At 48.6% G+C, this 26,627-nt stretch overlaps 3 non-coding genes across 3 annotated transcripts; 2 read left to right on the top strand and 1 right to left on the bottom strand.

Moving 5' to 3' along the window:
* The first annotated feature begins 10,926 nt into the window (after positions 1–10,926).
* Positions 10,927–10,998, top strand: TRNAC-GCA (transfer RNA cysteine (anticodon GCA)). Its single transcript has one exon. It is a non-coding gene; the product is annotated as a tRNA-Cys (tRNA).
* A 3,586-nt stretch (positions 10,999–14,584) lies between these two features.
* On the top strand, positions 14,585–14,656 carry TRNAC-GCA (transfer RNA cysteine (anticodon GCA)). The gene has a single exon. It is a non-coding gene; the product is annotated as a tRNA-Cys (tRNA).
* Positions 14,657–20,363: 5,707 nt separating this feature from the next.
* Positions 20,364–20,435, bottom strand: TRNAC-GCA (transfer RNA cysteine (anticodon GCA)). Its single transcript has one exon. It is a non-coding gene; the product is annotated as a tRNA-Cys (tRNA).
* Between the last annotated feature and the right edge of the window lie 6,192 nt (positions 20,436–26,627).

Raw genomic sequence — 26,627 nt, forward strand, 5'->3', positions numbered from 1 at the left:
TCCTGAATCCTTTTAATCACGGATCCTTGCCCTTGATCTGAAGCAGACATGATGGAGGTGCTTTTGCAGTGGTTTGGCCAGCAGGGCGCTCTAGTTTGGGGCCAGTGGAGAAGAGGTGGGAGCTGGTTTTAGCTGTTCTCTGAAATGGCTCATGCTGGGCGCCGGTGACCTATACTTCCAGGTGCCGGCAGTGCCTGTCACTGCTGGTGATGGGGCCACGTGCTTCCCAGAGCAGGAGGAGGGCAGCCTGCGGGTCAGGAGGAGGACGGGCAGAGAGGCTCTGTAAGCACGTCATGAAGGCGAGCCCCGGGGACTTCCAAGGCCAAAGTCTTTGGTTTTATTCCTCTTTTTGATCAAATAAGCCTGTCCCATCTGAGAGCTGAAGCAGTTTGAGATAATTTGATTACCCCTCAGATTTCGGGCAGGTAGACTCTATCCTTGATTCTCATTTTTAGGGTTTTTGATTTTTTGGGTTTTTAAGTGTTTTTTTGTTTGTTCGTTTTAGGGCTGGTGTGGCATATGGAAGTTCCCAGGCCAGGGATCAAATTGGAGATGCAGCTGCCAGCCTGTGCCACAACCACAGCAATGCCACATCCTGAGCCATATCTGTGACCTACACCACACACAGCAACGCTGTTATGGCAACGCTGGATCCAGAACACCTGCTGAACGAGGAGCTCCTTGTGGGCAGACTTTAAGGGTGCCCAGGCCTAGGAGTGGAGGTCCAGTCCCAGAAGGCTAAGTTCTTCAGGCAGTGGTTAAAGATCCAGTGTGAGACATAACTGACCTAGGTTGCCCGGCCCCTTTCTGCCCCGGCTCGCATGCCCGCATTTCCCCCCACCCCCAGCTTTGAGCAGGTAAGCAACCTGCTTCTGTCCACGCTCCCCTCCTGGGGAGCCTGAGGCCCAGAACAAGTGCCCTGCTTCCCTTCAGGTGCCTACAAGGTTCCTCTTCCAGAAGGGGGTCAGCTGTGCTGTGAGGCTGTGGGGGAGGCTTCTGAGTGACCCCTGCACCTGCGGAGAGCTGACTTCCAGGCCTGTTTCCCCCTCTGTCCAGCAAGTGGCTGGGCTGTGACTTTGGGCTCCTGTCTCTCTTGGGTTCCACTTCTTCCCCTGTGGGGACAGCAGGACGGAACTTTGGGGCTGGGGAGCCTGGGGGCACCTCTGCTCTGCCTCAAAGGTGGTGCTTTCCCCACCTGTCTGGGAGACGTGGGCAGATCCTGCTCCAGACCCCTGGGGGGCCCGCAGGGCTGAGCGGCATCACTTCCCCATGCAGATGGGCCCCTTGCCTCCCTCATAGGCCGAGTCACCACCCAGCCCAAGCTGCGTGGAGAGGGAAGGAGAGGGGAGGCAGGGAGCCTTGGGGGGCACGGGATGCAGAGGGCGAGGCCCTGAAACCTGCCGCTCAGGCTGTGCGAGGTCCTGGCCTCCGCAGAAACGGAAACAGGCAGAGGAGGGATGAGCTGCCTGTGTCACACGGTTAGGGCAGGACCAGCTGTTTTCTGGTGCCCAGGGAAGGTCCGTGCGCCTTCTCTCTCTCTTTCCCTCTCTTTCTCATGCACACGCACGTGCACACACGCACGTCACTGGGGCCTGAGCTTGGGCGAGGGCAGAGGCCAGCCCAGAGCCCGGGCTGGAGCTGTGGTCAGGCAGGCTGAGCCCGCACAGCAGACATGGGCTGCAGGGTGGCCTTCAGAGCCCCTCTCTGACCTGTGTCTGTCCCCGTGTGTCCCCCGGCACCAGCTCTCAAGTCCTCCTCACTCTGCGCTCCCTTTCCTGCCCCCTTCTCTCTCTCCTGGGCTCTGGTCTCCTGGTGGGAAGGGCCTGAGTCTTTCTGGAAGGTCCCCAGCACCCAACGCAGTGCCCGGTGCAGACACGGATGGTAGTGAGGGTTATTAAACGAAGGATGAACCCGAGAGGAGCTCCGTTTTCTTTGTCTTTCAAATAAGAGCACTGGATCCAATATGCAGTTTTCAAGGGGTTTTGTTTGTTTTTAAGTGAGGACGCTTTTATCCAAATGACAGCTGGAAACCACACAGGGCAAAGTGGAACCTTCCTGGCTGACGCAGGGGATAGGAACCCTGGGGCCCTGTTTCTGGGGACACCAGGGATCAGCTGGGCTCTGCTGTGGAGGTGGAGGAATGAGCGCCTGGGGACTTGGCGCCACCCTGTGCTCGGCGAAGTCCCCATGTCTCAGCAGTTACTTTCCTGCCTTCCACCCTCTGTAAGCTTTCCCAGATTTATCAGGAGGGAGCTCTGCTTCCTGCCCCCAGGACCCGCCCTGCTCCGGGGAGCTATTTCAGTGGCAGACAGTGAATGTGCAAATTGCCTTACTTATTCCGGCCGGGGGTGGGGTGGGGGCTCCTCCTCCTGGGAGTCCCGGAAAGGCGGAAACCCATTCGCCCTCAGGAGGCCCGGGCACGGAAGTTTTAACAGGTTCCCAGGGGGATGGGCGTGGCGGCCCACACTGGAGAACAAAGACTGGGGACCCTCTGAACGGAGACAGACCGGGCTCTAACCTGTTGGCGTTTTGACTCCGCAGATGTGTTCTTATGACAATACACTCTGGCCAAGAAATGTAACGGGTGCACATGAAGCTGAAGGGCTCTCCGTGCTGGTCCCCCTCCCACCCCCTCCCCTCCTGGGGCCCCTAGTACTGCCATTCTAGTATATAGCTTTTCAGGCTCCTTCCTCCTGGTTCTTGTTTGTTCGTTTGCTTGCTTTTTAGGGCTACACCCGTGGCACGTGGAAGTTCCCAGGCTGGGGATCTAATTGGAGCTGTAGCTGCCAGCCTCCACCACAGCTCAAGGCAACGCCAGACCACAGACCCACTGAGGGAGGCCAGACATCGAACCTGCATCTTCATGGATACCAGTCGGATTCATTTCTGCTGCGCTACACAGGAACGCCCCATTGTGTGTTTTCATACATGGAGGTAGTGTGGAAAAACACAGGGTTTAAAAACTGTGCATAGCATACATTCTGCAGCTTGCCGTTTTCACTCAGAAATGTCTTAGGGAACTTCTCCTGTCCGGCACATTTTGATTGGCTGCCTCTCTGAGAGCCTGGGCTTGCATACATGATAGGAACTTGGTTTCCTGGGCGCCGATTAAGTTTGCAGCTAGTACCACAGAAAGCTACTGGAGCTCATCAATGATTTCCATAAAGTAGCAGGATAGAAAATTAATCCACAGTACTCTGTGGAATTTCTATACACTAACAATGGAAGATCAGAACGAGAAATTAAGGAAAGAATCCCTTTTACCACTGCATCGAAGAGAATAAATACCTAGGAACATACCTACCCGAAGAGGCGAAAGATGTGTTCTCTGAAAACGATGATCCTGATGAAAGAAACTGAAGACAACACAGATGGATGGAAAGATATGCTGTGTTCTTGGACCGGAAAAACCAATTTTGTTAAAACGACTATACCATCCAAGGCAATCAACAAGTCCAACGCAATCTTTATCAAATTACCAATGGCATTTTTCACAAAACTAGAATTCAAAAATTTTTAATTTGTATGGAAGTACAAAAGAGTCCAAGTAGCAAGCAATCCCTTTTTTTTTTTTTTTAGGGCTTCACCCACACCATATGGAGTTTCCCAGGCTAGGGGTCAAATTGGAGCTGCAGCTGCTGGCCTACACCACAGCCACAGCCACATCAGATCTGAGCCATGTCTGCAACCCACACCACAACTCATGGCAATGCTGGATCCTTAACCCACTGAGTGAGGCCAGGAATTGAACCCTTGTCCTCCTGGATACTGGTCAGGTTTGTTACCACTGAACCATGATGGGAACTCCAGCAAGCAATCTTGAGAAAGAAAAGTCGAGCTGGAGGAATCAGGCTCCCTGGCTTCAGACTATACCACAAAGCTCCAGTCATCAAAACAGTATGGCACTGGCACAAAAACAGACATATAAATCATGGGAAAAGGATAGAAAGCCCAGAAATGAACCCACATACCTATGGTCAATTAATCTACAACAATGAAAGCAAGAATACACAGTAGAGGAAAGATGGCCCTTTCAATAAGTGGTGCTGGGAAAATTGGACAGCTACATGTAAAAGAAGGAAATTAGAACATTCTCGGAGCTCTCGTCGTGGTGCAGTGGTTAACAAATCCGACTAAGAACCATGAGGTTTTGGGTTTGATCCCTGGCCTTGCTCAGGGGGTTAACGATCCGGAATGTTAAAGAACATTCTCTAACACCATACACAAACATAAACTTATGAGGGATTAAAGATCTAAATGTAAAACTATATACTGTAAAACTCATAGAGGCAAACATAGGCAGAACGCTCTTTGACATCAATCATAGCAATATATTTTGTTTGTTTGTTTTGTTTGTTTGTTTTTGTCTTTTTGCCTTTTCTAGGGCTGCTCCCATGCATATGTAGGTTCCCAGGCTAGGGGTCGAATCGGCACTGTAGCCACCGGCCTACGCCAGAGCCACAGTAACGCAGGATCTGAGCCGTGTCTGCGACCTACACCACAGCTCACGGCAACACCAGATCCTTCACCCACTGAGCAAGGCCAGGGATTGAACCCGCAACCTCATGGTTCCTAATCAGGGCCACAGTGGGAACTCCGATTATAGCAATATATTTTTGGATCCATCTCCTAGAGTAAAGCAAATAAAAATAAGCAAATGAGACCTAATTAAACTTAAAAGCTTTTTTGCACAGCAAAGGAAACCATAAACAAAATGAAAAGAAAACCTATAGAATGGGAAAAAATATTTGCAAGTTATGCAGCCAACAAGGGCTTAATTTCCAAAATATACAAACAGCTCTTACAACTCAATTATCAAAAAAGAACAAAACAAGCAGAGTTTCTGCTGTGGCACAGTGGGTTAAGAATCAAATTACAGAGGTGTGTGTTCAGTCCCCAGCAGTGGGTGAAAAAGATCCAGCATTGCTGCAGCTGTGGCATAAATTGCAGCTGTGGCTTGGATTCAATCCCTGGCCCAGGAACTTCCATTTGTGGTGGGTGTAGCCATAAAATTAAAGCAAACAACCCAATCAAAAAATGGGCAAAAGATCTAAATAGATGGAGTTCGAGTCGTGGCGCAGCTGAAATGAATCCCACTAGGAACCATGAAGTTGTGAGTTCGATCCCTGGCCTCACTCAGTTGTTAACAATCCCGCGTTGCCATTGCTGTGAGCTGTGGTATTGGTCACAGACAAGGCTCAGATGCTGTGTTGCCGTGGCTGTGGTGTAGGCCAGCAGCTATAGCTCCGATTAGACCCCTAGCCTGGGACCCTCCATATGCCTCAAAAAAGATCTAAATAGATATTTCTCCAAAGAAGACATACAGATGGCCAAGAGGCACATGGAAAAAAATGCTCAACATCTCTAATTATTAGAGAAATGCAAATGGAAACTACAACAACGTGTCACCTCATATAAGTCAGAACTGCCTTTACCAAAAAGCCTACAAACCATGCTGGAGAGGTTGTGGAGAAAACGGAATCTTCCTACACCGTTGGTGGGAATGTAAATTGGTACTAAACTATTTTTATTTTTTTCGGTTCCTTAAAGAACTATAAATAGTTACCACAGCGCCTACAGTCTCACTCCTGGGCATATATTTGGAGGCAAATATTATTCAAAAAGATACATGCACCCCAGTGTTCATTGCAGCACCATTTACAACAGCCAAGTCATGAAAGCAACCTAAATGACTCCTGACAGATGAATAAAGAAGATGTGGTATGTTTATACAATGGGTATTACTCAGCCATAAAAAGAATGAAATCATGCCATTTGCAGAACATGGACAGATCTGGAGACGACCATACTAAGTGAAGTAAGTCAGAGAAAGACAAATATCTTATGATACCGCTTATATGTGGAATCTAAAAAAAAAAAAAAAATGAGCAAATGAACTTATTTACAAAATAGAAATAGACCCACAGACATAGAAACCAAACTTATGGTTAACAAAGGAGGAAGGGGCAGGGGAGGCATAAACCAGGAGTTTGGGATTAAGTACTATATATAAAATAATAAGCAACAAGGACTTACTGGATGGCACAGGGGACAATATGCAATATTTCTTAACAACGTATAAGGGAATGTAATATGAAAAAGCACCTATACAACTGAATTGCTTTGCTGTACACCTGAAACTAACACAACACTGTAAATCAATCATACTTCACTTGAAAAACAAATGGAGTAGCCCCGGGCCCAGGTGGCTGGGCTGGCTGTGCCTCAATGTAACAGCATCAAAGTTGCCTCCAGGTACCACGGAAAGGAAAGAGCTCTATCTTTTAGTCCTGAGGACAAAATGCGGCACAGTGTTGTAAGATGTGGGTAAATATTGGTTTTCTGGAATGTTCTTCATCATTTATTTGACAAAAATTGTGCCTACCCTGTGTCAGACCCGAGCAAGAAAAAGGAACAGTCATTATTCCCTATTCTTTATTATTATTTTTAACAGCCATACCTGTGGCATATGGAAGTTTCCAGGCTAGGGGTTGAATCAGAGCTATAGCTGGTGGCCTATGCCACAGCTACACCAACGTGGGATCCTAGCTGCATCTGTGACCTATGCCATGGCAATGCCAGATCCTTAACCCACTGAGTGAGGCCAGGATCAAACCCACACCCTTATGGACACTGTTAGGTTCTTAACCCACTGAGCCACCATGGGAACTCCTATCCCCTATTCTTAATAGCCCTTTTTTTTTTTTTTGTCTTTTTAGGGCTGCATATGCTGCATATGGAGGTTCCAGGGTAGGGGTCAAATCAGAGCTGCAGCTGCCGGCCTGCACTACAGCCACAGCAACGCCAGATCTGAGCTGTGTCTGTGACCTACACTGCAGCTCATGGCAACAATGGATCCTTAACCCACTGAGTGAGGCCAGGGATCGAACCTTCATCCTCATGGATACCAGTCAGGCTCACTACCTCTGAGCGACAAGAGGAACTCCCCTTATTCTTAATATCCTTACTATATCTTAGCGATTGGCACAGATTGGTAAAGTCACCCATTCCATCAGTGTTGCCATCTTAGAATGGCAGTGCTAGATAACAAATAAACAACAAAGAAAAAGCCAAAACGACAATGAAAAAGGATCTTGATCAAGAGACAAACGTTTCTGGAAGGCAATGGGGTGACCAGATTAATTTTGTAGATGTCATGGGCTGAATCGTGCCCTCACCAAAACTTGTAGGTTCAAGTCCCAACTCCTAGTAGTACCTCAGAACACAGTCATAATTAGAGATAAAGCCTTTGCAGAGGTTATTGTGTTGGGTGAGGCCCCAATCCGATAGGACTGACGTCTCTGTAAGAAGAGGAGTGAGGCACACGCACAGCAGAGCTATGGTGTGGGAACACAGCAAGAAGGGCTCGTCTGGAGCTCCTATTGTGGCTCAGCAGCTTATGAACCTGACTAGTATCCGTGAGGATGAGAGTTCGATCCCTGGCCTCGCTCAGTGGGCTAAGGATCTGGCGTAGCTGTGAACTGTGGTGTCGGTCAGCAGCTGCAGCTCAGATTCGAACCCTGGCCTGGGAACTTCCAAATGCCGAAGGTGCAGCCCTAAAAAAAGAAAAAGGAGAGAGAGGAAAAGAAGAAGGGGTTGTCTGTAAGCGGAGGAGAGGAGTCTCAGAAGAAACCAGCCCTGCCACACCTTGATCTTGGACTTCCAGCCTCCAGAACTGTCATTTAAGCCCCCAGTCTGTGGTACTTTGTGATGGCAGCCCAAGCAGACTAAGGCACTGGCTGGGCAGCATAGTGGACAGAGGAAGGAGGTGAGGCTGGTGGGGGGAGGCCACAGGCATGGCCCCCAGACCCCCTCTCTCTGTGGATGCAGCACCAGAATCTGCTGGCACAGGAAGCGCTCATCTCCGCTGGCTGAGCTGGAGAACGTCCGTCAGCGCAGAATGTCTCCAAATCTGAGTTAAATGCCAGGCACTGTGCTAGATGAGGGGCTTCCCAGGGGAGTAAAACAGTGGTTCTTCTCAAGCAGCTCTGTCTAGTGAGGCCACAGGTAAATAAACAAATGATGGCACTGGTGCTAGAGTTGGCGGTCTGTAAAATTAAGGTGCCTAGAAATTGCAAGTGTGCATCCTTTTTTGTTTGTATTTTATTATAATTTACACAAACAAATGGGTGTGGGAACTGTATTACTGTATCGAAGACACTGTATTAAACAGTATCTTTAAAATGTTATGACTATTTTAAAACACATATTCTTCTATCCTAAACTTTTTAAAATGAATTTTCTTGGTGTATAGGCGACTTACACTGCTGTGTCAGTTTCAGGCCTACAGCAAAGTGAATCGGCCACACGCAGACATGTCTATACCCATTCTTTTTCAGACTCTTTCCCCAGACAGGTTCTCACCGAGGACTGAATAGATATGCCCGAGCTATACAGTAGGTTCCTGTCACCCATTTATTTTGTACATAATAATAACTTCCATATTTATTTTTGTACTAAAAAATGTGCATGTTTATGTGGCACATAGATGCCCATTGGCAGGGGGTGGAGGGAGCGCATCACAGAAGTGGTGACACAGGCTTCTGTTCTTGTTTACACTTTATTTATTTACTTATTTAGTCTTTTTAGGGCCGCACCCACCGCATACGGAAGTTCCCAGGCTACGGGTAGAATCAGAGCTACAGCTGCTGGCCCACACCACAGCCAGAGCAACACAGGATCCCAGCCATATCTGCAACCCACACTCGGCTCACAGCAACACCAGGATCCTTAACCCACTGAGCAAGGCCAGGGATCGAACCCACATCCTCATGGATATTAGTCAGGTTTGTCACCTGCTGAGCCACAACGGAACGCCTACGCTTTCTTTTTTAGATGCGTCATGACGTATGGAAATAAAGGATGTACTTGCCTGGTTCAACATTCAAAGGTAGGAAAGGGCAGGCAGGTAGATCTCCTCTCCCCGGGCCCCCCCACCGGCTTCCCCTCCCTGAAGCCAACTAATGTTGAGAGTTTCTTGTATATCTTTCTATAGAATTTTTATGCATAAATGCAACTGTATTTTCTCCATTCTTCTGTTCCCCACTAGTGGTCGCACTCTGTGGTGTAGATACACTCTTCCGCAGCTTGCTTTCCTTGTTTCCTGGTCGCTGAATAAAGAGAAGAGCACCACCATTGTTTTAAATGGCTGTCTATTAGCATCGCATTCTAGGATGTTCCGTGTCGTATTTAACCAGGGCTCCGATGGGGGGCAATTGCGTGGTTGTCGTTGTTCTGGCATTACAAACGCCGAAGCAGTGGAATAGCCTTGTGCAAATGTCATTCCACATAGGTGTGCGTCTAAGTTTCTAGAAATGTCGTCCTGTGTCAAAGTTATGTGCTTTCGTCGTTCCGAGTGTCCTGGCCAGATTCCTGCCACCAAAGTGCATCAGCGCATGCTCCTAGTGGACGCACACCCACTCCTGTTCCTGCGTGTCCATCCCACCGCCCCAGCGAGGCAGCAGGTGGTCAGCTCGCAGGGCACTGCACTGTAAAGCCCCTGGAGAACAATCTGGAGGCCTGGGAAGGGGAGGGAGCTGGAGCTGATAATGTCCCAAAGCAAGGGAGCCAGAGACTCCACACTCTCAACGAGCGATGTTTGCTTGCGGCTGTACTACTAGCCGTAAGGGCAACTTTGTATTAAGCACTTGCTATGCATCCAGCAGAACACTCTAAAGAAATGAAGTCAGGAGTCAGCGCATTTTTTTTTTAAAAAGGGCCAGATAGTACATATTTTTTGTTTTCGGGCTCTACCCACCCTGTTGCAACCACTCACCTGTGCCCTTGTAGAGGAAAGCCTCCACAGGTGGCTGAGAGCTCCGCGCTCCAATACACCTTTATTTGAAAACTCTAGGGGAGTTTCTGTCGTGGCTCAGCGGTAGCGGTTAACGAACCGGACTGGTATCCATCTGGACCAGGGTTTGATCCCTGGCCAGACGAAAGACAGGAAAAAAAAAAAAAAAAAAAAGAAATTGCATAATTTTTACTTGCTACGATGCATCATTTTAGAAATAACAGCTGATATTTACTGAGCACTTACTCTGTACCATTGCCCCATCCCCCTACCTCCATCCCCACCTCTTTAAAAATGTGACCCCTGCTTGATTACTTTTCTTTTTCTTTCCCTTTTTTTTTTATTTTTTATTTTTTATTTTTTGTCGTTTTAGGGCCACACCTGGGCATATGGAAGTTCCCAAACTAGGGGTGGAATAGGAGCTGTAGCCACAGCAACGCTGGGTCCAAGCTGCCTCTGCAACCTACACCACAGTGGGATCCTTTAACCCACAAGGAGGCCAGGAATCGAACCCAGGTCCTCAGGGGCACTCCCTGACGGCTGCTTTAAATGGTCTCATTTAATCCGCACAATTGCAGGGCCTTTTCTAATCCCCATTTACAAGATGTGGAAAAGGAGGCGTAGGAAATCAGCGATCTTGTCTGCCAAGTGGGTCTGATGTGGATAAAAGGAGAGAACGTTTAGAATATGGAGAAGGCACTTGGATTTGAACCCCAGCTCCTGGCTCTGCCATCAAACCGCTAAACCTCAGTCTCAACAGCGGTGTGGCTGATTAGTGCTTCTGTTCCCCTGGTCACAGGCCCAGAACCCAAGCCAGTCCTTCTCTAGGATTTTTCAGACTTAAGCCCTTTTCTCTCAGGCAACCAAGATGCGGAGATGTGAGCCTAGAGATGCTGGAGGTGGGGGTCTCAGAGGCCGGAAGAGATTGGTTTGAGAGATTAAATCTGATTTGAGAGGGAAACAAAGACGAAAGCTGGAGGGAGAGTCCTGATAGCATTTCCGTGCCTGGGAGTTAGTTTTTTCTCTGATCTAAAGTCCTTAAAACAATTTTTATCAGTTGAAATGTAATCATTGCCACTAAGGTAACATGATTCTGGAGGTAAAATGATATTAACTGAACTGGTAGTACAGATGGGGGTATAGCTCAGTGGTAGAGCATTTGACTGCAGATCAAGAGGTCCCCGGTTCAAGTCCGGGTGCCCCCTTAGCCCTTTTATAAGCCTAAAGCGGTCTAGGGTTTAGAGTTCCTCTCTCAGGAGAGAGAAAGGGTGGGTCTGCAGAGTAAGGGGTGGGGGGCGGAAGTTGAGAAATGGGAGATTGCAAAGGAGCACAGCGAGGGATGCTGGGTAAACAGATTCAACAGATGTCCACCAGGGGGAGCGATCACATTGAACAGCATAGCCTTGTCTGGCCCGGCCCTGGCTGGGCTGGAGGAAGACAACACAGGGAGGAAAGAATCGGTGTGTGTGTTCTTTCTCCCTTTTGATCTGGTTTCTTTCACTCAAGAAGATTATTTGAGGAGTTCCCACAGTGGCGCCATGGGTTAAGAATCTGACTGCAGGAGTTCCCGTCGTGGTCAGTGGTTAACGAGTCCGACTAGGAACCATGAGGTTGCGGGTTCGGTCCCTGCCCTTGCTCAGTGGGTTACCGATCCGGCGTTGCCGTGAGCTGTGGTGTAGGTTGCAGGTGCGGCTCGGATCCCGCGTTGCTGTGGCTCTGGCGTAGGCCGGTGGCTACAGCTCCGATTCGACCCCTAGCCTGGAACCTCCATATGCCGCGGGAGCGGCCCAAGAAATGGCAAAAAGGCCAAAAAACAAACAAACAAAACAAACAAAAAAACACAACAATCTGACTGCAGCGGCTTGAGTTGCTGTGGAGGCACGTGTTTGATCCCAAGCCCTGCACAGTGGTTAAAGGATCCGGCATTCCCGCAGCTACGGTGTAGGTTGCAAACCTGGACTGGGAACGTCTATAGGCTGTGAGTGTGGCCATTAAAAAAGGGAAAATTATTTGAGATCTTTGCCTATTGTGGTATGAATTGATTGTTCCTTCGTTTTTTGTTTGATGGAAAGTATTCCATTTTATGCACACACCACAATCTGTTCGGCCCTCACCTGTTGGTAGATGTTTGGGTTGTTTCAGTTTGGGGCTTTAACAGTGACATTTGTACACAAGCATGTGGTAAATGCTTTCGCTGCTCTTGGTTAAATGCTTAGGAGTGGAAGAGCTGGATTATAAGCTAGGCGTGTGTTTAGCTTTTTAAGAAACCGCCAACCATTTTGCAAAGTGGTTGTACCATTTTGCATTCACACGGTGGGTGTGGATGTACTAGCTGCTCCACAACCTACCTCATCAGCACTTGCTACGGTCAGTTTTTTGGGTTTGTTGTTGTTTTGGGTTTTTTTGGTTTGTTTTTACGGTCTCCAGCTTTTTTGCTTGTTTTGAGGTCTCTAGGTTGTTTTGAAGATGGTCACTCTTTCTGATTTACACTCTAACGTCATATAGTAGCATCTCGTTTCTCTCATTACCGATGATGCTGAGTACGTTAATGTGCTCATTGACAGCATGTATCTTCTGTAGTGAAGTGTCTTCAGATCTTTTTTCTCCATTTTTTCATTTGGGTGGTTTGGTTTCTTATGATTGAGTGGTGAGAGTTCTTTATATTTTAGGGTGCAAGTCCCGTATCAGATACGTGGCTTGCAAACACTTGCTCCCAGATTGTGACTTGCCTTTTTATTCTCTTAACAGTGTCAAGAGTGCAAAAGTTTCTAATTTTGATGAAGTCCCATTTATCAGTTGAAATTTTGGTGCCATATCCAAGAAATTCCTGCCTTACTAAAAGTCACACCACCAGCCCTCAGTCTCAGAAAGAAACCAGTTCGCTTTAACTGTTGAAAATAAGACAGCAATGAAAATTTTTCTGAAATTTACTATGTAAAAGCCAAAAGATTCCTGTTTAGTGCTATGACAATTTAAAAATTGCCAGTTTTTCCTCAACATAAAGCAGCAGTAACAGCATCCTTTGACCATTTTCGCAACGAATGGATAGAGGACCCTCCCCTGGGTCCCCTCTCTCATCTCCCCCATCACCAGACCCTCAGCGAGAACTTTCTTCATCTGGTTGAAAAGCCCTACCCGCTCTGATGCACGTTTCTGGCTTCCTGAGTGACCCAACATGCTGCCTGCCCGAGCTAGGGCTGCCTTCTCCTAGCCCAAATGAACTAAAACCCCGCGGAAGTGGCCCTTCCCCACTCTCGGTTTCTCCGTGGCTTGGCCTCTCCTGCAGGCTGTCCTCAGCGTGTCCTCTTTCAGGGGTCTCCTTTCTGTCCTGCCTCCCAGGGCCAGGTCTATGCAGAGGCCCTGACCCTGAGCCGGGGCCGCAAGCCCTTGGCTGCTTCGGCCGCTCCGGCCAGTTTCCTAGCAGAGCTGCTCAAACGAGCCCCCTTCCCAAGGGGCCTGGGGGGACAGCCGACGTCCTGGGGTGGGAAAGGATAAGGGTATGGAGACCTGTGCGGGGGGGCGGGGGGCGTTGGGGGTCCCATATGGAGTGGGACCAGGCCAGTGGTCTCACTGCCAGGTTTCTGGCAGGAAGGTGCCCAGTGGCCTGGGTTGACCCAGGTCCTCCTGCTGAGGGGGAGTTCCGCTCAGGCAGGTGTTGGGCCCTAGGACGCCCGGTGGGGACCAGTTCCAGCTCCGTCAGCTGTGCTGGCGGGCTGATTGCCACCTTCTTCCTCTGTCGTAGCTGAAACTGCAAACATCACTGAAATACTCTACAAATATTTGGGGGCCAATGGAGGGAGGAAGGTCCCAGCGGCCTCGCCAGAAGAGGAGAGCACAGTAAGGGTGTGAGGCAAACTTGCCACAAACCAGCCCGTGGGGACCAGGACCCTCCTCAGTATTTCTGGATAAAATAAGTACTTCCCCAGGGCCCGTGAGCATCATAGGCTGTCCTCTGGGGAGAGAGGAAGAAGCCGCGGGAAGGGTAGAGAGGGGACTTGAAGCCTTTTTCGGCTTCTCCATCAGTGGCTCAGCCCCACGCCAGCTCCCAGCGTTCCCCGGTCGAGCACAGCCTCCTCCCTGGCTGCCTCCCGCTTCTCGCCGCTCATGCAGAGGGGGGTGCCCTGGGCTGTGAAGCTGGCAACCCCGAGGGCTCACAAGCAAGCTTTCGTGGTGTTCCTCCCCCTCTCCAAGTCAGTTTTCTCCTTGACAGGGGATCTGGAGGGGAGCGGACGAGGAGGAAGGGAGAAAGTGGGGCGGGGGAAGGAGAAAGGGGGTCCTCTGTGTCCCAAGAGGGGTTGTCCGCACCAGTTCTTGTCTCTGTTTCCCTGTGTGCGGAGTCCTCTCTGCAGCTCGTTGCCCTTGTGTGCAGCAAGCGAGGGGGGACCAGGGTTCCGTTAGGCCGCCTTTACAGGGCAGATGGAACTGGGATGCCAGAGGGAGGCGGAGCCAGAGGGAGGCGGAGCCAGAGGGAGGCGGAGCCAGAGGGAGGCGGAGCCAGAGGGAGGCGGAGCCAGAGGGAGGCGGAACCAGAGGGAGGCGGAGCCAGAGGGAGGCGGAGCCAGGGGAGGCGGAGCCAGGGGAGGCGGAGCCAGGGGAGGCGGAGCCAGAGAAAACGGAAGGAAGGCTGTGCCTGGCCATTAGTAGGTGTTTATAGATGGGTGAGGGAGTAATGACAGTGAGAACCAAGCTATCGTTGGTCAGGCTGCCTGCTCCCAGAAGCTGGGCTGTAAATCCAGAACAGGCAGTCTGGTGCCCAGATGAAAAGGTACAATTAAGCTATGAGCCCCACATGGGGGTATAGCTCAGCGGTAGAGCATTTGACTGCAGATCAAGAGGTCCCCGGTTCAAGTCCGGGTGCCCCCTGTGTCACACATTTTCAACCACTGAACCATGGGCTATAGTTTCAGCCCCCTTCCTGCACACTTGAACATTATATTAATGTGTAATATCTTATTATAAAAATTTAGGATCCAGACTGGAACCGGCTTCAAGAATCCTCCCTTGGCCAGGTGTCATTCAGACAATAAGGGGAGCAGGTCACATTTCTCTGAAGAGGCTGACTTTGTCCGAACTCGCCCCCATCCCCACCCCCACCTGGACACTGTTGCCCTTCAGGGCTGGTGTGGAGACTTCACTTCCTCATTTTCCCAAGCCCCCTGTCATCTCCGGAAGGAAGGCTATCTCTTTGCTCTTGCTGCTACTGCTTGTAAAGCATGGAGGGTGTATATTCCCCTAATTTCCAGAGGTAACTGTAAAGCCTTGAAAACCACGTCAAAAGCAAAAGTCTCTGCTCTTCCTGGGACGTTCTTGGGGTGTTGCCTCTGCAATAGACACTCTCCTATAGGGCACATGATTCGCCCTTCTCTCTCCTCTCTCTCCTACCATTTCTTTTTTTTCTTTTTGAAACCTCAATCAGTATTTCCTTAGTGAGGAATGCCTAGAAGTAGACCCTGCTTTATACAGTGTTTTTTTCCCAATCCAGACAAAATATTTAGGACATATAAATGGTATAAAGAGTCCTGCAGAAGAATCTCTACCTTCTTTAATGTACAAGGTAATCTGAAACACTCTTTTGTAGGAAGACACGTTTAAAAATTGGAAACGTATTTTTAAAGATCTCATTAAAAGAATCTAAGAGCTAACTTTAGACAGGAAATAATAGATAGAAATTTGGAAAGGATGGGTAACAGAAGGTTAAATCTTCATACTTGAAGCTGCTTTGACCCTGAGTGGATTTTTCAGTCCAGAGGAGAAAGACGAGGCTAAGTGGAACTTTTGGAAGCCTCTCAGGACTATGGGGATAAAAATCAGAATTCTGGGCCCACCTGGATTAGGGACACTGGTGAAACTATCTCTGGCTTCTGGATCCTGAGGAGTAAGGATGAACTGAAAGAAAACAGCTACTGTAAGAACTTCTGGCTGGTCTTTGTGACATCTGAATGGCCCAGGAAACTCCAGCCTTGATATTATGCTGTGGTTCCTTGACCGCTAGAGCCCATTGAGGGCGAGGAAAAAACAAATGAAGGAAAATAGTATCATCCCCTTCCTCCAGCTGGTTATACAAATACATTTTTGAATACAATGCTCAACATAGCCAAGGTGCACAGGGAAGCAAGATGCCATGAGTGAAAATCAATAGAAACAACAGCCCATATAACTAAACACGGGGACGTTTTATCTTAGGACTGCCAGAAAGACACTGTAAAATACCAGTGCTTGCTCTGCTTGGAGAGAGAAAAGACAAACTTGAATATTTCAGTAGGAAATAGGAAAGCAAAAAAAAAAAAAAAAAAAAAAAAAAGGAACTTAAGAAAATTTGAGGAGTTCCCATCATGGCTCAGTGGTTAACAAACCTGACTAGTATCCATGAGGACCTGGGTTCAATACCTGGCTTTGCCCAGTGGGTTAAGGATCCAGCATTGCCATGAGCTGTGGTGTAGATCACAGACACAGCTCAGATCCCAGCTGTGGCTGGGGTGTAGGCCCGCAACTTCAGCTCCGATTGGATCCCTAGCCTGGGAACCTCCATATGCCATGGGTGTGGCCCTAAATAGTCAAAAGACAAAAAAAAAAAAAGAAAAGAAAGAAAGAAAAAGAAAAAGTTCGAAGCGAGAACAACATAGAAACTTTATATCTAAAAATCGATAACTAAAATTAAACACTCAGTGAATATACCCAGTTTCTACTCAATGAGTAGATTCAGTCAAAGAGAAAAATCAATGAATTAGAACATTGGGGGGGAAAAAAACTATCCATAATAAAGCAGAAAGAGACAAAAGTATGGCAAACACAGAATAGAGAGTAGTAAATATAGAGGATAGTTGAGATGGTCTAATGTCCATTTAAATGGAGTCCTGGAAGAAATGAGAGAGAATGAAGAGGATGCAAGATTTGAGGAGACACGAGAGCTCCTGCTGTCACTCAGCAGTAACGAGCCCGACTGGCATCCATGAAGGCATGGCCTCCACCCCTGGCCTTGTTCAGTGAGTTAAGGATCCAGGTCGCTGTGAGCAGTGGTGTAGGTCGCAGACTTGGCTTGAATCTGGCGTTGCGGTGGCTGTGGCTGTGGCCGGCATCTGCAGCTCTGATTAGACCCCCAGCCTGGGAGCTTCCATATGCCACAGCTTTGGCCCTGAAAAGCAAAAAAAAAAAAAAAAAAAATTGAGGAAATAGTACGTTGAGACTATTTCACAGCTAATGAAAGACATCAATTCTAGATTGACTCAGTTCAAGAACCTTAATGAATCTCAAACTTAATAAACAAGATTAAATCCATTACCTAGAGTTACTGGAGTGAAATTGCAGAAAACCAGAAATAATGAGAAACTCAAAAGTATCATTAAAAAAGACATGCCACTTTCAATGGAGTGCCAGTTAGATTAACAACTGAGTTCTCAGGAGAAGTAATAAAAGCCAGAAGGCAGTAGAATTGTGTGTATATTCGGTCTCCTGCATCCAGAAGTCTCTGCTGTGGCTCAGTGGTAAGAACCCAACTAGCATCTATGAGGACATGAGTTTAATCCCTGGCCTCGCTCAGTGGGTTAAGGATCTGGCATTGCCATGTGCTGTGGCTTAGGCTGCAAACACAGCTTGGATCTGGCGTTGCTGTGGCTGTGGTGTGGGCCATCAGCTGTAGCTCCCATTCAACGCCTAGCCTGGGAACTTCCACATGCTGCATGTGTGGCCCTAAAAAGACAAAAAAAAGTACGGTAAAAACTGGACAGGGTAACAAAGAAAACAAATGTAGAATTAGAGTAAGGAAATGTTACATACTTTTTAAAACTAACTAGTACAGTCATACAAAAACATCGTGAATAATTTCTATATATTTTTAGTTTCTTCCCCCCAAGATGTACTGTAGCATAATTGACAAGTAAAATCATAACATATTTAAAGTGCACAGTGTGATGATATGACACAATATACAATATGAAATGATTATCACAATCAAGTTAGTTAACACAGCCATCACCTCACACGGTTACCTTTTCTTTGGGAAGGGTGAGAATGCTTGAGATCAACCCTCAGAGCAACTTTCAAGTATATAATACCTGAAATGTTATTGTCATTATTATTATTATTATTATTTTTGGCTGCACCCACAGCAAGTGGAAGTTCCTGGGCCAGGGATCAAACCCATGCCACAGTAGTGACCTGAGCAGCTGTAGTGACACCACCAGATCCTTAATGCACTGTGCCACCAGGGAACTCCTATAAAACGACATTCTTAACTGTATTCACCATGCTGTACAGCAGAGTCTCAGAACTTACTCATCTTACGATGGAAAGTTTGCATCCTTTGACGAATATCTCCCCCTCGCCCTCCCTCTCTATGAGTTTGACTTTTTTTTTAGATTCCACATCCAAGGGATGTCATTTGATATTTGCCTTTTTCTGCTTGACTTACTTCACTTAGCACAACGCCCTCCAGTTCCATCCATGTGCTGCAGATGCAGGACTTCCTTCTTTCTAATGACTGAATAATATTCTACTGCACACACACACACACACACACACACACACACACACACACACACACAAAATGGATACACACTACAGATGTAGTGTAGATACACACTGTAGACATAGATACACACTACATTTTCCTTCTCCATTCATCCATGACGGACACTAGGTCAGCATTTAGAGGAATACTTATAGATTTGAGCAATATGCTAGAAAAGAAGAATAAACATAAACAAAGAATTCAAGTTAGAAAAAAACTGGATAAAAGGACACTATGAGAACACTCACTTCAGCAGCACATATATTAAGAATTGAAATGCTACAGTGAAGATCAGCATGGACCTTGGGCAAGGATGGCATATGCAGGAGTTCCCATTGTGGTGCAGCGGAAATGAATCTGACTGGTATCCATGAAGACACAAGTTCAATCCCTGGCCTCACTCAGTGGGCTAAGGATCCGACACTGCCATGAGCTGTGGTGTAGGTCAAAGACGTGAGGCTGAGCTCGAGCTTGCATCCTCATGGATACTAGTTAGATTCATTTCCGCTGTGCCACAATGGGAACTCCCTAAGTGTGTTTAATTTATAAAAAGCAATAAGTGTAATTCACCGTTTTAATAGACTAAAGGAGAAAAAAATATGATTATCTCCACAGATGTAAAATTTTTGAGAAAATTCTACATTGATCCTTCTTTTTTTTTTTTTTTTCAAACTAGATGTAGAAGGGAAATTCCCTAATTTGTTATCGTTTGTTTGTTTGTTTGCTTGCTTCTCAGGGCCACACCTGCAGCATACGGAGGTTCCCAGGCTAGGGGTCGAATCGGAACTGCAGCTACCAGCCTACACCACAGGCACAGTAAGGCCAGATCCAAGCCATGTCTGTGACCTACACCACAGCTCATGGCAACCCCAGATCCTTAATTCACTGATCAAGACCAGGGATTGAACCTGCGTCCTCATGGATACTAGTGGGGTTCATAACTCTTTGAGCCACAATGGGAACTCCCCAAATCCCCTAATTTGATAAAGACCATTTACAAAACGTATAATTCACAACATGTACTTAGTGGTGACATGTTTAAAGGTTTTCATCTGAAACCAAAGTGGAATGAGATGTCAACACCGTTATTCAGTATGACACCAGTGGTCTTCGCCATTACAATGAGGCGAGGAAAAGAGAGAATAAGGATTGCACTGCAGGAAATAAAAATTTCAAATGTCTTAGGTGACATGATCATCTGTGTAGGAAAATCTAAAAGGATCAACAAATAAATTACTGGAGTTAATGAGTGTTTAGCGACACTGCTAACAGGTACCCTTCATTCTCTTACCTCCTTTTGCTTCTAGCAGAACTACAACTTTCAGACGCACTGGAAATTTCTGCATGCAAAGGTAAAACCACTAAAGGTAATCAATATCTGGATTTTCTTCCCAAACTACGTAGAGGCGTCCGAACTCTTATCAGCCCTTCCCTAAAATGTTATTGTTACTACCTTAGTTCTATCTTTAAAAAAAAAAACCCTCCAAAGTAGAATTAATACTGCTGTAGACAACGACTTATCAGTCTGGTTGCCTATCTGTTTCTTTGTTCAACACTCCTTCGTATATTTCAGACCTCCTATGCGGGATCATTTTACTTTTGTCTAAAGTATGTATGTTAGAGTTTTCTGTAGTTGGCTCTAAACTCTCAGCTTGTGTCTGTTTTCAAAGAACCGTTTGGCTGGGAATAGAATTCTAAGCTGGCTGTTACTTCCTCTTCAGACAGTGCTTGTGTTACTGCACTGGCTTCTGGCTTCCTCTGCAACTGCTGAGATGTCAGCCAGCAGCTGAACTACTATTCCTTTGTAGGTGATCTCAGCTTTCTCTCTGGCTACCTTCAAAGGACAAAATCCTCATCCTCAGCTTGTAGCATCAAGCACACATTGGACTGCAGTGTAGACCAGGGGAGGGGGGAGATGGGATGAGTGGGACACACATATCAGAATGGAGCTGCCTTGCTTGGGTCAGAGGGGCCTCCTCTAAATCCACCTGCAGCAGAGGCCAGATTCGGGAAGAGGAGAGAGGAAATGGGACCTCCTCTGCCACCTTCAGTGGCTAAAAGAACAGGGGGCACCCAGATTCGAACTGGGGACCTCTTGATCTGCAGTCAAATGCTCTACCCCTGAGCTATACCCCCTGTGGCGTAGGTGAGGGCCATTGAGTGCCTTTCTCTATGCTGCCACACCCAGCCCCAGGGGGTGGGGGCGGGCCTTCAGGATGGGTTGGCTGAGTTGCCAGACCTGCTCTACTGCTGACTCACCTCCCTGCCTTAGGAAGAAGCAGGGTCCCTTCTCCCTCAGCCCCACAGCTCTCCACTGTCCGTCCTGGAGGAAGGCATGACCCCGGGAGCACATTCCCCTGACAGCTGGAAGGCTCTGATGTCTCCACTGTGGCTTTTGGGCTGAGCACCTGAGACTCAAACGCCCAGGGGCTGGGCCCAGCACGCGACGCCTCAAGACAGAACATACTTTGACTGCCTATGAGCTAGCGCTCCACATGACGCCACATCCTAGGGTGCAGGCTGGCCTCTCTCCCACTGCCCACATCCAACCTCTTCCACCCTTACCCTGTTGGGAGAGATGAGCTGTCTAAAGAAATGACTCTCTCAGCCCCCCATCCGCCCTTCTGTGCTCCGCTCTGTGATGCTGGGTCTGGGACTCTGTCAACCTCACTTGTCCTTTGCCAGGCGGCTTCCTGGTTGGTCTTGCCAGTGGGGCTTCAGAGGGAAACTGGAGGGCAGTAGCAGGAAGAAGCACCGTCCTTCCTGCCTGCTGGGTCCCTGTCAGTGTCAGCTGGCAGTGACAGTCATCCCAGGATACTGCCACCTGCACTCGGGCGCTCACAGGCACAGCTCTGTCACGTCTCTGCAAGGACACTACCCACTCCTTACGGGGGTCTGGGTCTCGAGCCACAGAGACCCTCCCCGGGTTTGTAAGACTGACCAAGTTCATCTCCCTCTCTTATTCCCACAGCCCAGGAGCGGGAGCTGCTTCTTGTAGGTAGTTAGTCTTCCCGGTCACTCTCGGTCCTCTGGTTCTGGGGGTTGTGGGTTCAATTGCGTTCCCCTCCAAAAAAAAAAAAGAAAAAAGGAAAGAAAGAAAAGAAAAGAAATGCTGAATCCTAGCCCTGAGGCCCTCATCATGTGACCTTACCTGGAGGGGGCGACCAACCTGCTATTAGTTAAGATGCCATCACCATGGAGACTGGCACGCCCTTATTCCAACGGGCTGGAGTCCTCTTGTCAAGAGGGAAGAGACGGGACTGTGTGGCCATGTGAGCAGGAGGCAGAGACGGGAGAGAGGCTTGTCCGAGCCAAGGAACGCCAACCCACGACAGGAGCTGGGAGGCCAGGAAGCCCCCGACCTGGGTCTCAGACGTTTACCCTCCAGAATGTGAGCCCAAAAGCACCTCCTGCTTCAGGCCGTCTATCTTGTGGTGCTTTGTTACAGCAGACCCAGGATACCGACACACAGGCGAGCAATGATTTATATTGAATTCTCTCTGTTGCAATAATGAGTGCTATTTCTGTCTCTGGATGGGACCCTGGATAATACAGAAATACCATTGGGAAACGGGAAACAGGCCCTCCAAGAGGCCCTGGCGACGGGTTCGGTCTGTGTCAGACTACACCCTGAATCACAAGGGGCGGCCCTCTGGGTGTTGTTTCCTGGGCACTTGCCAGCCTCTCCTTTTGAGGGTGGTCTCTCGAAGACTAGATATTGTCAATTCAGCTCAAGGAGGAAAAAGGATGCCTTCCAGCTGAACCTGGGACTTGAACCAGGAACCTCCTTATCTGCAGGTCTCGGCTCAGCCACTGCACTATCTCCCCACTCTGCCACCACAGTGTGTAATAAACAAGCTTCTTTACATTCTGCTCAGACCCAGGCTGCTCGCTCTAACCCGGCCCGAAGCTGCTTCCGGCTTGACCCCTTGTGCATGCACCCCTGTATGCTGTAACTCTCCTTTTCCAAAAGCACGTCCTTTTTGGGCACTAGCTTGGAAGGTCACTGAAGGTTCTGTCTGAGACAACAAAGCCTGTACCTGGCCTGATGTGCAGACAGAAGATGAAGCCCAGAGGTTCACTGAGAGCTTTTCGGCTGAGATCACGTTCAAAACAGCCTCCAGAGCGGATGACTTTCTCTCCCATCTCACCTCCGAATCCCCCATCTGTTGAAGGCCCTGGAACTTTCAGATTTTTGTTACTTCAGCCCTGGGGCTCGTCTGCTTGCCCCAGGCTGCTCGCTTCCCCTTCCTGTCTCCCTCCAGCCGTCCCCTGCCGTCCATGCTGACATCCGTTTTCTGAGTTTTTCGTTTCTTGGATTGTTCTCTCCTCGCCCAGTCGCTGCCTTTCGTGTCATTTCCCAAAGCGGTCCAGAGGCTTGGCCGACTCCAGGGCGGGTGTCAGGCTGCCGGCGGTAGGACTCCGCTAGTTGGATACCGCTGCATAACAGCGCGTCCCCAAACGCTGCGCTTAGAACCACACGTCTTCACGATGTCATGCAGTCTCAGAGACCGCGCAGTGTCCGGGAGTGGCTCAGCTGGGTGGTTCTGGTTCAGGGTCTCTCCTGAGATTGTGGATAAGGTATCAGCTGCTGGAATGAGGACTCAGGTCCTCACGGGCTGTTAGTTGGTGGCCTCAGTTCCCTGCTTGATGTGCCCCGTGACATGGCAGCTGGCTTCCCCCAGTGTTAATCTCACCAAGTCTCATTTTTAATACTTTTACATTCAGTAACAATACTCAGCATTATTCTGCGTATCTTTAAAAAATCCAAATGGTGGACATGGCTGTGTGGCTCAGCAGTAACAAGCCTGATTAGTATCCATGAGGTTGCAGGTTCGATCCCTGGCCTTGCTCAGTGGGTTAAGGATCTGGCATTGCCGTGAGCTGTGGTGTAGGTCGAAGACACGGCTCGGATCTGGCGTTGCTGTGTCTGTGGTGTAGACTGTCATCTGCAGCTGTGGCTTGGATTAGACCCCTAGTCTGGAAAGCTCCATATGCCGTGGGTTTGGCTGAAAGAGAAAAAAAAAAAAAAAAAAAAAACCCAAATGGCATACGTGCAGAAGTTCTCCATCTTAAGTTCTTTTGCACATGATATCGCATTTTTAGAGCTTTCTGTGTTGCTCTTGTATCTGGTACATTGAACTTGAAGGACTCAAAGAGTAAGAGTAAAAGCCACTTCAGGAGTTCCCGTCATGGCTTAGTGGAAATGGGTCTGACTAGTACCCATGAGGACGCATGGTTCCATCCCTGGCCTCTCTCATTAAGGATACAGTGTTGCCATGAGCTGTGATGCAGGTCACAGACCTGGCTGGGGGTAGGCTGTGGATGGGGCTGGGATCTGGCATTGCTGTGGCTGTGGTGTAGGCTGGTGCGACAGCTGTGATTTTATCCCTAGCCTGGGAAGCGCCACATTCCCAGGCCCTAAAAGACCAAAAAAAAAGGCAACTTCATTTTTGCCGTTCCCTGTCCCTTTAAACTTTCTCAGTGAAATATTTCTCTTGCCCAGCTGAGTTTAATGATATTTTTAGGTAACAGAAAGAAAGTCCTGTGGTCACTGTCTGAACTGGTAACCAGAATGTCCAGTCCCATGTAATAAGCAATTCCCTGGGTGAAACTGGCTTCAGCCTCCCTCCGCCCCAGAAGTGGGAGTGGGGACCTGGTCCCTCTTCTTTCTCCTCCACCAGGCCTTCCTTCCTAGCACTTTGGAGGGAGGAGGAAGGCAGGGAGGACAGTGTGAGAAGGAAGTTCTCTGGGCCTGGGAAGTATTTGAAACGACTCCTTGGGCATCTCGATGGAATTCCTCCCAGGCCTCTATTGATAGCTTTCGACTGCTCCCATGACCTGGCAAAGCATTTTTGTTCTCACTTTCTGGGACTCTCTACTGGAGTTCCTGACCCACCCATCTTGTGCAGGTTCAATCCCTGGGTGTGGCAAAAAACAAAACAAAACAAAACAAACAAACAAACAAACCATGGTTAGTAATGAAATTGTTTGCGTTTTTTAAAAAGACATGCAAAGTTAATAATGAAATTGTTTGCTTTTTTTTTTTTTTTTTTTTTTTTTTTTGCTTTTTCGCTTTTTAGGGCTGCACCCACAGGATATGGAAGTTCCCAGGCTAGGGGTTGAATCAGAGCTACAGCTGCCGGCCTACCCCACAGCCACAGCAATGCAGCTTTGTCTGCAACCACAGCTCACAGCAACACTGGATCCTGAGCCCACTCACGGAGGTAGGATGGAACCCACATCCTCACAGGCACTAGCCATGTTGGTTACCACTGAGCCATGATGGGAACGCCTTGCATTTTTATTCTTGTTACTAAGTATTCCAAAATCCGATAGGACTGCAAAGGGCATTTCCACGTTTTCGGACTGTGCAGAGCCTCTCGAAGGCCCTTGTTTTGTCCAGGGAATTCCTTTCCCTGCAGGAGCAGCAGCCCCGAAAGAGAAGCTAGAAAACCCTGTTCTCCTTTGAGTTTCTGGAACAGATTCAGGCTCCAGTAATACACGTGTCAGGCTTGGAGAGGGAAAAGGGAGGCACTGAGTCCGTTTTGCTCGCAAGGATGGTGTCATCGCCCAGCGTTCGGGGCTTGAGCGTCTGATGTGGATGTGGTACAGGCGCCGCTTTCGGGCAGGAACCGAGGAGCACCTGGAGCTGTGCGGGGCTGGAGCGGTGGTGGTTCTGCAGCTTAGCGTGGGGTATTCTTCCTGGGAGGTTAGTCTGGAGACTTATTTTCAGCCTCTCCTATCTAATGAGATACTTATTTTTAATAAACTTTTGCAGCTTAAACTACCTTCTGTGGCTGGCGCCTAAAGGCCCTGACAGTCACAACAAGCTAACGCCCGAAGCGCTGCTCCAGGCGGAGGATGCTGAGAAATGTGCTCCAAGGTGTAAATTAAAGCAGTGAGTTTCCAGCTGTGTCTTTGGTCAGCAAACAGCGTTGTTTCTTCTTTCCCTGAAAAGCTGCTGCCGCGGCTCAGTACTGATACCCCTGACTTGCGGTCTTCGAGACCGACCTCAACCAGAGCTGGCCGGTGTCAGGCTGTAGGATTTCTAAGCATCGCCCAAGAGGTTCATGGACCACGCTTGGAGCAGCATCCGTCCGAGGGGCAGGCTGACCACGGATTCTTCTGGAATCTAGGGGTGACTTTATCACTGCTAAGTTAGTTATGCAAAACCTCCTCGGAACTGCCCCTTCCAACCGCCAGAAGACTCATACTCCACCAGTTTTCAGCTGCTGGTAACCAATTAGAAATGAGAGTGGCTCTTGTGCTCCTGGTTCAGACTCGCTCACCACAGCACCACGCATCTCTGATGTGAAGGAAAGAAAGTTAGTGGGGGGACTTACAGGGGAGGAAGCAGCCCCGGCATGTGGTCCACGGGGCTCCCTGTCCCACAGGGAAGGGGCTAGACCAGAAGTGGGCACTCTGCGGAGTGTGCGTCTGTAGAAGGCCTTTGCCTGCCCTGCTTTGCCTTGTTCCAGGGGAGCTGAGACCGCCTCGGGGGCACCTGGCTGATTGTGACAATGGGAGGTTCTTGCGGTAGGAAGTGGCTTTCCTAGAAAAGCCTCCTCTTAATGACTAACCCAGACCTACTGAGTTAGGGGCTTAGTAGGTTTTTGGTGGAGAAAGGGCATACGAGCCTCAGAGTCATCCGGACACAAAGCCAGAAATGTCTGTCTTTCTTTGGTAAAAGGCAAGGCAAGCAGACCAGGGCTGGCACGGCCACACCAGGGTGTCTTTAGGGACACAGGCTTTTTTGAATCTCTCTGGTTAGTCTTCATTATTTATTTACTTATGTTTGGCCGAGCCTGAGGCATATGCTGAAGTTCCTGGGCCAGGGATCGACTCTGCACCACCTTAGTAACCCGGGCCACAGCCACGACAATGCCGCATCCTTAACCCTCTGCACCACCAGGGAACTCCAGCCTTCCTTTAAATGCAGGTCCCATTCTCAAGGTTGACTCATAGTCCAAGTTGGCAGCTGGCACTCCAGCCAGCACGTCTCTGCTCCAAGTAGGAAGCATGAGTTAAGGCCAAAAGGCGGCCTTGTGATGTTTCTCCTTCTTTTAGGTTTTCCTAGAAATCTCGACTGATGACTGCTTCTTACTCGTCGTTTGCCTCGCCTGGCAAAGAGAGGCCAGGAATGGGGCTCTTTTAGCTGGAACACAACGGCTTGGCATAAAATCAGGTTGCTGTCAGTAGGGGAGGAGGAAGAATATATTTTGGGTAGTGAACTAGCGAGCTCTGCTCCCTACACACACACACACACACACACACAATTTATATTTCTTCTATCAAAGGGGTAAAATATGGCCAACATCTGGGGTC

This window comes from Sus scrofa, chromosome 18 (assembly GCF_054392235.1).
Source record: "Sus scrofa isolate SSC_HxYL_T2T_F1_AM1 chromosome 18, Sscrofa_HxYL_maternal_Yorkshire_Landrace_v2.0, whole genome shotgun sequence".
NCBI lineage: Eukaryota > Metazoa > Chordata > Mammalia > Artiodactyla > Suidae > Sus > Sus scrofa.